Here is a 13423-nt window from a genome sequence, read left to right on the forward strand (position 1 = left end):
AAAGAAAATTTAATTCGTTAATATAATTTCCCTTACAAATTCGTAACACAAATATAGAGATAAAGATTTTTATAACTTGAACAAAAAAATTAAAACTTTAAATAAACGAACTGCCTTCTAATAATGTAATATTAATATGTAATACTAATAACGATCTTTAACACACTTTCTGTTGACTTCTAGTTCCACTCCAAACAAATACTTTACCTCTTAACTCTTTTCTAGTATTTATCACAATTTTAAGTCACTTTTATTTGTGTTTTTATTCAATATATACTTCAATAGTGCAATTATAAAATCGGATGGTTTTTTGTGCTATTTACTAGCAAAAAAATCTGTATATTTTTAAATAGATAAATAAAAAAACTTGCCAATAATGCTAATTTAAATATTGTAACAATAGAACAGGCAGCACTAATAAAAACGTATCTCTTATTCATTTAGAACCGTGACCTGAAATCTGGCTTTCCTGTATGTGGTCAAATTTCCAAACTGGAGCCGTTGAAAGCAATTGATTAGTACGGTATCAGTAAGGAAGAATCTTCAGGATTTTCAACTCCCAGCCATAAGGTCTTGTACAATAAGACTTGTAGATACACGCAATTAAATATAATACCCGGCGATAAATATTGCACATGGAAATGATTGATTACGCAAATGTAATTCCGCTGTTGGACGTCCATTGTTAGACAAAGATCTCCTCATAGATTTTCGATAAGTCTAATTGAAAGCTACTCGTATCGAGCGTTTTCAAGATATACATAAGATCTTAACAAGTTTATTTATTATTAATAATCGCCGAAGTACTAGTCCTGAGAATATAAGTTATAAAATTGATATTGTTAACATGCCTAACGTTAAACGGATTTTATTTTATTTTAACAAGTTTATTACGTCTTGAGCAAAAGTTATTTATTTATTAATTGTGAACTTGTTTCACAAAAGCCCTCTGTTAAGCAAACAAAATATTATCGCAAGCCAGGGTCCCGTCATCTTCAAACGATACTGAAACTTTCCCAATCCAGGAAGTTTTCCACTTCACTAGGTCTGAACTAAAATAATTGTTAGAGTTGAGACGCACCGCTGCACTTTCTACGCTTTGATCGCCTGTCACACCGATACGAATTCGATAATCATATTTAAATGTTATCCTAAATTTTTTTGCTCTTTGATCGATATCATAGTAATTAAAACAATAAAGATAATAGGTAGATAAAACAGTAATATTATTTATTTTCAAACATACAGCCAATCACTAAAACGATGTAATCATAATTAAATTACATAACTACCTATTACATTTTCATATCTCGCAAATCGTCGCAGGTCGCTGGGTGCGGACAGTGCGACAACAATTATCGTAGCTATGTTTGGAGGAGGCCTATGCCTTGTAGTGATCTACTAGTTGACATGATAATAATGATAGTTAGTCGTTATATTTCTAAATATTGTCAAAAGTTTATTTGTTTGGATATATTTTGGCTAAATCAAATAAATATCAGCACTACTACAAATAACCTCGTCTGCATTTGTGTTAATATGTACAAAGGCCTTAATTTTCTTATTTAAATAAACATGAAAGTATACTGCTCTGTCATCTACATGAATTGTACGTAGCAAGTTGTAATGTATAAAGATTTAAATTGAAAACTCTATAAAGAAATAATTAAAGTAGGCGTTATTGTGTTTTGAATATAGGTGGTCTAAGTCAGTTAAAATAATGATTGAGAAACATAATATATATCATTGGTGTACGGCTGACATAATTTTATATGATGATCTTGATCCCACAGTTCGATAATACAATGGTATTTTTCTTATGTATGATTTAAAAACTGTTTCGTAAAAATTGACGTCTACCTAAAACAAGAACGGAGACTGTGTGAAAGAAGTCCGCGGAACGACGTTTTAAAATGCAGTACAAAGTGAGCGGGGACTAAGTGGCCGGAATAGAGAGAAACTACTCTTTGTTATGTGCAAAGCGCAGCGATTTTCCTCTTCCCTTCTTTAATTGGAAAGTGTGAGAATTGGCCCGTGAGGAAAGATACTGTCCGCTGTCTTCGCTGTGGGTGGTTTAGTAACTTCTGCAAAGACGTCAAAGTTAACATTATTACAGTTAAAAACGACATTTTATACTTTGTGTTTATTTTACAATGTCTATTACTCTGAAAATTAGATTGTTTTGCAGCCAACTTGAGAAACAGAATCAAATGACGTAATTGTTTGTTTTAAACTGCCTTTTTGTACAAGCTTTCATCGTTACGTATGTCACGTATGTATTACATAATATCATGTTTTACATTCCACTGTAGGTAGGTACTTATTGATCGTAACTTAAGTGCGTAGGTCAGGGGTTTGATTACCGACAGATCGCATAATGATCGGTGAATAAACACCCATAAATGTGATATCAATCCGACCAGTGAGTGTATGAGAATCTATATGGTATATAGCAAGGATTTTGTAACTAAGAACTGAACAGAACTTTGTGAGGTATAACTGATTTATATTGAATACGGCTAAAACGTATTTACAATAAACAAAAGCGACTGTAACATTTAAAAGATTTTTTTGTTATTACAATAGTCATATTATAATAACATAGAAATGTATTTTAAGGGTCCCAAAAAGTTATAAATCATTATTTTCCCTGTTGAACAAAGATGACTTTAATATTACAACACTACTATTGATAATATTGCTCCACCTAATTAAATGTACATCAACGCTGCATTTTATGGCCGCTCCAATTCTTTTAGAACCTCAAGTTTTTCAGTACGTGGATTTATTTAAGTACATTTCGCTCATTGCTACTTTAATTCATGTTCATACATGTAATTTAGAGTAAAAAATTTGACATCGCAAACGTTTGTTGGTACTTGTGTTGGCTTTTAAATTACTTATTCCAGTACATCTAATAAAAACGTGGATATGATCAAAATTAGGGGTGAGCAAACATTTTTAATCAACGGATCAATTTGAATTTTAAAATTTTTTGGAGGGACGCATAAGAAAATTTAACCATTTTAAAGCAAAATAAAAATTAAGAACAAAACAACAGAAAAACGACTAAACTATAAAATGCTAATGACAAGTTTTTTTTTCAAAACGATCGTACATATAACACGAATTCTGCTTTCTAATCTTGCTTCACTTAGTTTTGATCGGTGGTTATTTACTTATTTGTTTTGTTTTAACATGTACCACCATCATTATTTTAATTAATTCAATAATAATATGTTGATGGGATAAAATCAATAAAATAAATTAAATTTTAGAAATGTTTGGCGGGACGCATAAACATGTTTAAGGGGCTGCAAGCGGCCCGCGCGATGCATGTTGCTCATCCGTGATCTAAATAATTATATCTTTTACTATTAGAGAATATTTCTAAACGGTTGCATAAAAATTAAACCATGAATATATTGCACATTATCTAAAATAATGTTTAACCGTGTGTATACAAATAAAACTAAAATAAAATGTAGAATTGCAAATATTGCATATTCGATAGCGCAAGGAGTATTTTCACCAGATATTCACTGGTCTCGAAAGCTCCTGTATGCAATGTTCAAATTTCAAAGCGTCGTCTCTCAAATGATTTCCACTTTTTAAGTTTTCCGTATGTATTCATGGTATTCGGTTCAACGGCGTAGAAAAGTGAAAACATTCTGAACTACACTCGGTTCTAGAAATAAATGCCCAAGCGACGGAGTGACGCGATCTCCGAAGACATTACAAAACTATTTATTAATGCGCTTATTTTTAACTTCATTTTAAGAACAAAGATACACCATGTCTTAAAAAGTTTAATCGTGAATCAGCATTTTATTATCTAAAAAAAATATATTGTATAGGTACGTGTGGGAACGCACCTTTTAATTATATACTAGACAAATCTACCAACAATACTTCTTTTATTATGATACTTTCAGACTTTCTATGGATTCACTCTGCAAATATATAGTTCTTCGCGTTAAAGTAAGAGAGGCCGGGTACGGCGCTTAAGCCCAAAAACCCGCATAGTAAGTTTAAGAAGGCCTCCTTGTAATACAACGGCGTTTACCTTAGTAACAAAATAAGATTTGCTCATAAATTAAAATCACATAGTATATTATCTATTTTACTAAATAATTTAACTAAAACTTTTAATAGCGTATGTAAATTTTTAATTGTAAAAAATATTGCTAAATATTTATAAATAATTACGTTAAAAACTAAGTATCAATCAGGATTATAATAGTAGTTTATAGGTAAATAAAACATTGTCCTAAATACCAAATTAATAATATTTTCGCTTAAAGTTTGTTACTCGTGGCAACACTCTACAAGAATGTCGAACGACGCGAGCAAATATTCCATCGGATATGTTGTTTGATCGGCGAGACAGGTTTGCCGACAAATATGAGAATAAAAAAGGCTTTGGCGCTTTAAGTCCCTCTAGGAATTTTCTCATGCCTTGTATCAATTTGTCATTGTATCTGTTAACCTATAATTTCAATGATATCCAAAATTTATTGAGACGTAAAACTATTTAAGCAAAGATGATTTTAAATTTTAAATTTATACATCTTTCTACACAACATTAAATATATAACTTAAAATACCATATAAAAATTCAAAAACATACAGGGTTTTTTGACTCATTAATAGTTTCCTTAAAAATACTGTAACTGAGTTTTTACAGGTTTCTGTTTAGTATTCTTAAATTTGTCACATGATAATATAAGATATATATTACACAGGTGTATATTATACTACAGAACACTGTTGAATATAAAAGATTTATTATTTATTAAAAGTGCTAACCTCAGTTTTTCATAATAATATCACTATTATATAATATCAATATTGCTATGCACAAAGACCATTTATCACATGCACATAGAAAATTTTGTCTAAGCGATTCTTAGAGAGTAATTAAATTTTCTTACACTAACTTAATGTAACTTTTAAAAGAACACAGCGCAAGAAACCACCTGGCTATATATTTGTACTAACAAAATTGACATTGAGTAAAAAAAAAAAACAAATTAAAAATTATATGTATAATTTTTTTTCTAAACATCAAAATTGACGACATGTACTTAACTGACTGACTGAAACTAACGTCAATATCTTGTCCAATTTCAATTATATATTGTCGTAATCATTGTAACAGCCGCATTCCAATTTTGTTTATGATAACCATGAACCCCAGAGCGATACTGCAGCCTCTTGGCCTATTTACGACTGTGATTGCAGCGCTTGGCACCAGTTCAAATATAAATGATATGCCCGCAGGTCGTGTCCGAATCCCCGAAAGATAGACGAGGATTTATTTCAATATAAAGGCTTACATTCGTACTTTCAAATATCGTTTTCAATTTTGTAAGGCACTAGCAAATGACTGCATAGCTTCATTTCCTAATGCATTAAAATTTATTTCTTTAACCGTTTTCCCAATTTAGTCAGTGTCGATAAATTAAAACACATTTCTTTTATAAAAAACAATATATATTATTTGTCCAAAAAATTTGGTTACAAGTGTATATGATAGAATACTGTCCCTCTTTAGGTAAACCTGAATACGAAGATAATTGTACCTTATCACACAATTTACGATATTATGTGCTTTAAACTAAACGAATATATACTTAAAATATAGCATAAAGTATAACAATAAGCAGGAAGTAATAAAAAAAGACAACAATATAAAAGATTAAACTCGACAATACGTTGTACTGTTTGTGTGCGTGAGTGATTGTTTGCTTGTTTGAATCGTAATATTCGTCAATTACAGTATAATTCAGAAATGCCTATGTCCTTGCATATCACAAAACAATTGCATAACAATCGTCCTCATTTTTGAGTGAAATATTTTTTTTACTTTCTTCTCATACTATTACATGAACTCTCGATACAGTTGCTTCGAACTAATCGATGAGTGCAATGTCAAGAAAATATGAGTCGCATCACCCTATCCGATATCAACCTGGCATAGGGCTTAGTCCCAGTGGGACGGATGCAATTTAAAACCCATCAATAATGGTCTAATGGACAAACTTTCCGCCTTGCATCGCAATTACACTAATGTGATTATTCCTTCGCGCATCACACATACAGCTGTGTACATTGGCAAACGTAGCCGACGAACTATCTTATTACAAAACAAATAAACTTTGGAAAGTGCAAAGACAATTCTGTAATATAATTTTAGTTTATAAACATTCACGATGTTTATAAGTACACTCTTGTAATATTAATTTTATTTTTCTCATAAAATTAACCTACCAAAATAACTTTTTATAATAACGCCAGTGAGTTGTTTACCTTACTGCCTTAAAGGTGTTTCCAGATTCCGCGGACTTGAACAGTCAGGGCGCCGATAGCGAACAGCCTGCACCACGTTTTAGTGGGTAAGTTTCTTTACTGGAGAATCCTTGGCTCTGATTATTATATAGATGAATTTACGGAAAGGATATCTTTTGTTTTATATTTTCTATATTTAAATTTTGTAATTGCTAATTCAATGTAACTCATGATCTACACATATATCAAGATATAAAGTACGTCACAAGCGTTTTCACATAACAATCAAAGCAGTTTTTGATATATTACATTTTAACACGGACTGTAAACGAAAACCTTAATATTTTATTACGTATTTCGCCTAACTTATTGCCTCCGTTTTTTTTTATCGGTGGAGTTAAAACAAGAAATAATACCTTCATGGATAAGGCAAGAGTAAATATCGTCTTTAGTTTTATCATTTCAGCCACTAAAATCCATGGCTGTAGTACATAGGCCTTTCCCGTACATTTCTTCAGTCTTCCAACAATCTTTACACGTTCAACCTAAATATGACTCGAAATCATTTTTTCTTTAATAACTAAGCGTTTAACATAAGATACAAACCTCAGTACAGCTTTCCTGGCCAATTATTATCTCTGAAATGTTATTCAAATTTAGTAGCAATAGATCACGTTAACAGATTTATATAATATTAGTTTCCTTCTATGACAAACGTCAGAGAAATGGAAAAGTTTGTTGTTTAAATATATAATAAGTTAAATCTGATTATGAAGCCACTAATTGATACATAGATTAATGACTCTCCAGACAAATCACGTTAATGGAATTCTAAATTTAAACATGATCTCGACTTAACTGAGGCAGAAACTTACCTAAAGTTTGATAAGTTTTAAGAGCCGTAATTAACAGTCAAGTGAAGTGTTATTTCCGCACCTCGTCTTCTGGTTCATTGATCAGCGTTATTTATTTCTCAACTTATCTGTATATTATTTTAATAATTAGCCTTGTAATTAACACACAGGTTTCCTTGGTGGCGGCAAAGGTCAATATTAACAGTCCGAGACCAGTACGGACTGAGTTACACATCCTACGGATACTTGATAGTAAATATGTCTAATTTGAGAAATAGTTAACAACATAATAATAACATAGTAAGAAAAAGTGTTTAAAATTCAGATTACTAATTATTAATTATTGTTTACTATCTCTTCCTGTAGATTTTTTAATGTCAAAAGTTATGAATATGTCACAGTGCAATCTAAAAAATAAAATAATGTATAATAATTCAGAGTGATCACTTCAATCATTATCACTTTTGTTGATTATAAAAAGGTATAACCAATCACTTTGTATAATTAATATAAATTATGTTCGTGCTGATAATTGAACCCGAGGATTATCATCAAAGTCTTAAGCTAAGGAAGAATCCATTCTTCCAGAAAACCGATTTGTTAGACACAATAGCAAACTAGAACAAACATAATATAATATATGTTAGGTTACATTTCACAAATTCAAAAATGGAATATTTAAAATATATAACATAAAATTTCGGTTGTGTTTTGTGAAGTGTGGTATTGATTGACGTGAAAGTTAAAATTGTTTAACTTCAATCAAAATAAAAAATACACGTTAAGATGTACGACAAAAACATCACAGCGATACAATAAAATTTAATCACAATTTTACTAAAGTTTTGTAGTGTAAAAAATATAAAAAAATATTATTGTATGTAATCATTGCTCATTATTAAGACATTAAAATAAATAAATAAATACAGTGTTCAATCTCACGATCGTTTAATATACGTATCGACTGCGACTAGTCAATTTTAAACAGTACGAAGTTTGTCTGCGGGGCAAATAATTTACCATATAAATAATAAATACAAAAAACCGGTAAATCTACATAACAGAGAAATATGAATAAATCCAGGATATATTAAAAATCCAATAACTAAAGAAGCAAAATTTGAGAGTTGTAATGTTAGGTCAGCGGTGGAGGACTGAGACTTGCGATGGTAGGTCGCGGGTTCGATATCCGGGATCTAATGTGTCACTCACATTTAGTGAATTAGTTATGTAGGATTGCCAAAGCTCCCAAACAAGTATCCAGAGGATGGGCAGCAATGTTCTCTGCTTACGAATCGTTACAATTATGGTGTATCCCCCTATAGGTACCTTTGGGAGTGCCTATACCTTGCAGTGGACCTCTATGGGCTGAAATGACTAAAGATGATATTAAAAAAGGCATGATTTGTTGTTTAACTACCAATTCTTTACGTAATTTTAGAAGGTTTCCGAACAGATTTCTTGAGTTTTCAATTTTTTTTTTGAACAACTTAAAAAAGTTTTATATAATGTCACGCCAGTTCTGTAAATTAATATTCATTTAGATATAAAAACTTACACGCAATAAAGAGATTTCCGTATAGTTAACATGACTGAAAATAAAATCTTTCATTAAGTGATTATATATTTCAGGAGAATTTTCCATCGACAATCCCTCATTAATGCGCGCTGCAATTAATTTCAGTTTAATGCTCTGCTCGTAATGAAATCGACATGCACACAGCGTTAATTAAAAGTGAGTATTTTTCACAGAATTTATACTGAATCGCAGCTGAAAAGCAGAGCTGTTTTACAATTTATTTCTTGGTTATCTAATCTAATTGACGTACCGGTATTATTAACGCTACTAAAGAGACGATTTGGACCTTCAACTGGTTTTAAGTGATTCGATCCAAAAAGAATTTTTAATTCAATTTAATATAATATTCGCGAGAACTCGCAAGGGCAAACAAAACAGCTTTATCCTTACTTAAATAGTTACTTAGCTTAAATAGTTATTTAACCTAAGCCTCCAAAAAAAATTCAATAAAATCACTGTTTATTTATTATTTACATATTTTTTTATTTTTTTAACTTATACAATATACTATATACTCTAGTACACATTTAAATAGTTTCTTAATAATAAACAAAAAGTACAATGGGCGGTCTTATCACACAAGGCAATCTATTACAGACAAACATAGTGCAAAATAGGTAGTTAACGTGTACAAAACATACCCATATACAAACGTACGTATGTACAAACATATATAAATATACATACATATGTATATTACATATATACTTACAATAATTAAAAAAATTTAAATTGACTCCAATATATACTGTGTACAATATTTGATTTGTTGTTATAACCAGTTTTGATAATGAATCAAATTTTGCAATTATTTTAAATTTTAAGTTCAATATACAATACCATATTTGGTAATAGTAAGCAGGCAAATAGTGGACAGGACTGATGGCTGTTGGGGAATTTAGATCATAGAGCAGAGAATTGGCAAGCGCACTATGCACTATGTCCACATACAAGATGTGCAGAAGTCTTTTTAAAGTCCTTGGAAGATAAAATCATAGGCGGTAGATTATGTCCATCAGTGAACGCCCTACGGGTGAAACGATGATGCTCATAATACAAAAGAAGCCTTGAAAACAAACGGTTAGCCAATAAATGCTAAATACTTTTATGATAAAGTTAATAATAAATAAAAATCTTTTCATTCTAGTTTCTTAATATTCTTTATTGTACCGGCAAGAAAATATGTCCATAATTGCATAATAATAAGGAAAAACTACAATGGCCGATTTTATCACACGAAGAATCTTACTGACAATCATAGTATGGAATCGTTACAAGTACAAGTATTGGATAGTTAATGTGTACATATATACAAACATACATACGTAAGTATAAAGCCTATACACTAAAAAACTAATACTAAAAACATAAATCATTATTTTGTATACATATTTTAGATTTGAAACAACGTTCGTGTTGGGAAAAATAAAATGGTTTTTTTTTTAAATGTCATAATATATTAACTAAAATTATTTTTGTACGTGTATTTATTTTTCCTCTGTGTAAACATGCTGAGTAGGCTTAGTAGTAAAGTCTGATAACCACTATGCGAATACGGTGTTGATTCACTTATTGATTGTTAAGGGTTCAGATTGTTATTCCTGAGATAAAATAGGTCGATCGATGTTTTTTGTGATAATGGCCATGTTATAAAATTTATTTAACCGAATAAAACCCGAGATCAATGAAAGTAAATCATAGTTTATGGTAGGTCGCAGTTATATGACTTTTATATGCCATAAAGTTATATTTGTCTCACTGAAAAACAACGCGCGTGTTACGATCGTAGATCTTCAACTAGGCCGTCTCATTTTCCTCTTGTTCAACCTCTTGTAAGTATCGAAAGTAACTTAATTATTCTATAGGTTAATAATATTTTTAGTTTTATTTTTATTTTCATCATTAATACTTCAAATTTTCTTCATTTTCTTTTACAAATTCTTCTTTATCATTTTCGATATACCTTTAACTTTCTCTAGAATTTCAATAATATCACAGATACAGTACAATTTGATTATTTTAGTTTTCTTTGATTTACCGTACTGTACTATCACATTTTGATCTCTTTTATGATTTTGCCTCCTATTTTTATATATTTGTTTTACAATAGTTGATAGACTACAATTGTGACTTCTATAGATTTTGTTTCTTATTTGATTTTTATACAAGCTTGATTTTACCCGATATATTTTCATTAAAAGTAAAGTTAATATAAATAAACTAATACGTGTGAAATAATATAAAGTGAGGTAGTTGTTACTTCTTAGTATTCCATGGATTCCGTGCAGGTCTGGAGTCCATCAAGTAACAGTAAAAGGGGCTGAGTATGCTCCTTGCATTGTATAGTAGAAAACACTTTTATTATTTTAATTTTTTCTCAATCTGTACTATCGACTAGCTAAGAAAATTAATCGAGATCACATAGTCGGAGGTAAACAATTCAAATTGACCAAACACAACGGGGTTACAATAATTAACAGTAGAGTCGAAACTCCGTCGTCTAAATCAACATTCGACTGCTTCGCGATTAACAATGAGATATTAAATTGCAACCCACCCTCAGTGCAAACAGAAATCAATCATCGTTCCATCACGCGCCGGAAGAGGGTTTAACTCTATTCAAATACCTTGACAATTGGAGGAATATTCGCTCGGGCCGTGAATTTCGTTTATGTAACAGGAAATAAATTTTCGAAATTTGTGCATCTGTTGTTGTGATATTAGAAGAAATAAATACTTTTTCAGTCAGTATCAGAGAGTTTACTTCAACTAGAGTAACGTATTTTAAACATATATATATATATATATATATATATATATATATATATATATATATATATATATATATATTATATTATTGCTCAGTTTAACTGTAAATAAACGAGATATTTCACACGATGTGAGTAATCCTTTTTAATATAACGTTAACTAAAAATTCTGACCAAAGTTTTGAAGTAATGTATACCGGATATGATTCGAAATACATTCACGTATATCTTAACACTATATGTAACTTAAACTTAAAAAATTTACTAACCGATACAACCTACAATGTGGAACATCGTTACAAGACGAACAGGCACAAGTTACTGGAAGTATTACCAAATTTTTAAGACTGATTATACGGCCTCTTATATAAAATCTTTTGAATTTTCGTTATAAATTATAAACCATAAACAAAATCAAATTTATTTTAAACTTAAAAAAAATTCTGCCACTGTCTTGAATTTTTGCAATTGAAAACAAATCATTAGATTTCATTCGGATTGCGGTATTTAACGTTATTTACCACAATGAATTCAACAAAAATACTCAGACTATCTTTTTATCAATTAAATTCGTGTGATAAAAATTAAACGTCAGATAGTTAAGTTTGACTATTTTTTTTTCATATTTTCATTATTGCACTAAAAACTTACGGATTAAAAAATATGAAAATGGATATTAAAACAATTTAAACAACACTATTCTTCACATTCACAAGCCACAGATTAAATTAAGACAATTGTAGATAATATTTTTAAGTAATCCTTTTTAATTACTAAGAAAAAGAAACCATAAATAAATTGATAATTCATGATTATGATCATCAAATCAGCTGATAGACGCCCACTGCCTCTTTGAAAGATCTCTGGGATGACCTGTATAGCGTACGCGATTATTTCCAGTGATCTTAACTATGTCGACGGTCCGACTAGCGAGGGGCCTATCCACGCTGCTTCTACCCGTTTACATGATCACTCTTAAAGACGATAAATTATGTTTGTTTTTCTGTTGTACTGCACCGGGTTAGGAATTTTTATAAAATCTGTTAGGGCAGCTAGTTTATATTTAAAACCGCTTTACGCGGCGCGAATTGCTACGCCACCAACTAAAATAAATTTTAAGTAAAAACATTACACAAACATTCAATACATTTTGAGTTATTTTTCACTAAAAAAAAAACAACTAACGTAGACACTTTTGCGTGCTCATACACAATTTCAACATGATCAAATGCATAGTTTACGATTTTTTAAAAGACATACAGACAAACATTCAATTATGTATGTAAAGATAGATAATATTTATATTATTAATAAAATAATGCAGATAGATATAAAATAAACATTTAACCAGCTCCTAGTAGGTTATTTATCGTATTAATTGGCCTCGTCAAAGTATCTCAACTCGCTAAGCTTTCAGCGCGTCACAAGCTCACACGAGAGCTCTCTAGAAACTTCTTCCGCATTACGTAATTACTGCGAGTTAAGAAATTCAAGTCTCCGCAACAACTTATAGTTGATGCGTTTCAGGCACTTAGTGAATTTGACTTAGAAATTTTAAGTCGCCGAAGTGTTTTAGCAAGCAATTCCCAACTGTTAGCCTTATTTGAAAGTTTTCCAAGGATTTTTTAGATTCGTAAAAATTGTTTATTTTTAAATTGTATATAATTTTGTTAACATTGATCACATATGTAAGCAAATATTGAGTTCAAAATATGTTTAATAGTATAGTATACTACAAGTAGTAGTTCAATATCCGTAGTAGAATCCTCAATAGTATATTGCTATTGTTGGCAGCTTGAAGAAGTTATCTGTTTAAATGAATTTTATTATTAAAATGCATATTGTTATATGCATTTTAAGAACATCTCAGAGTCAAAATTACAACATTCATAACACAACAACAAATAACAAATATTCATCATAACTAGTAA

The sequence above is a fragment of the Battus philenor genome, unplaced genomic scaffold (genome assembly GCF_028537555.1).
Source record: "Battus philenor isolate CCGP_79_NKW_IND1 unplaced genomic scaffold, ilBatPhil1.0.hap1 SCAF_3, whole genome shotgun sequence".
Taxonomy (NCBI): Eukaryota; Metazoa; Arthropoda; class Insecta; order Lepidoptera; family Papilionidae; genus Battus; species Battus philenor.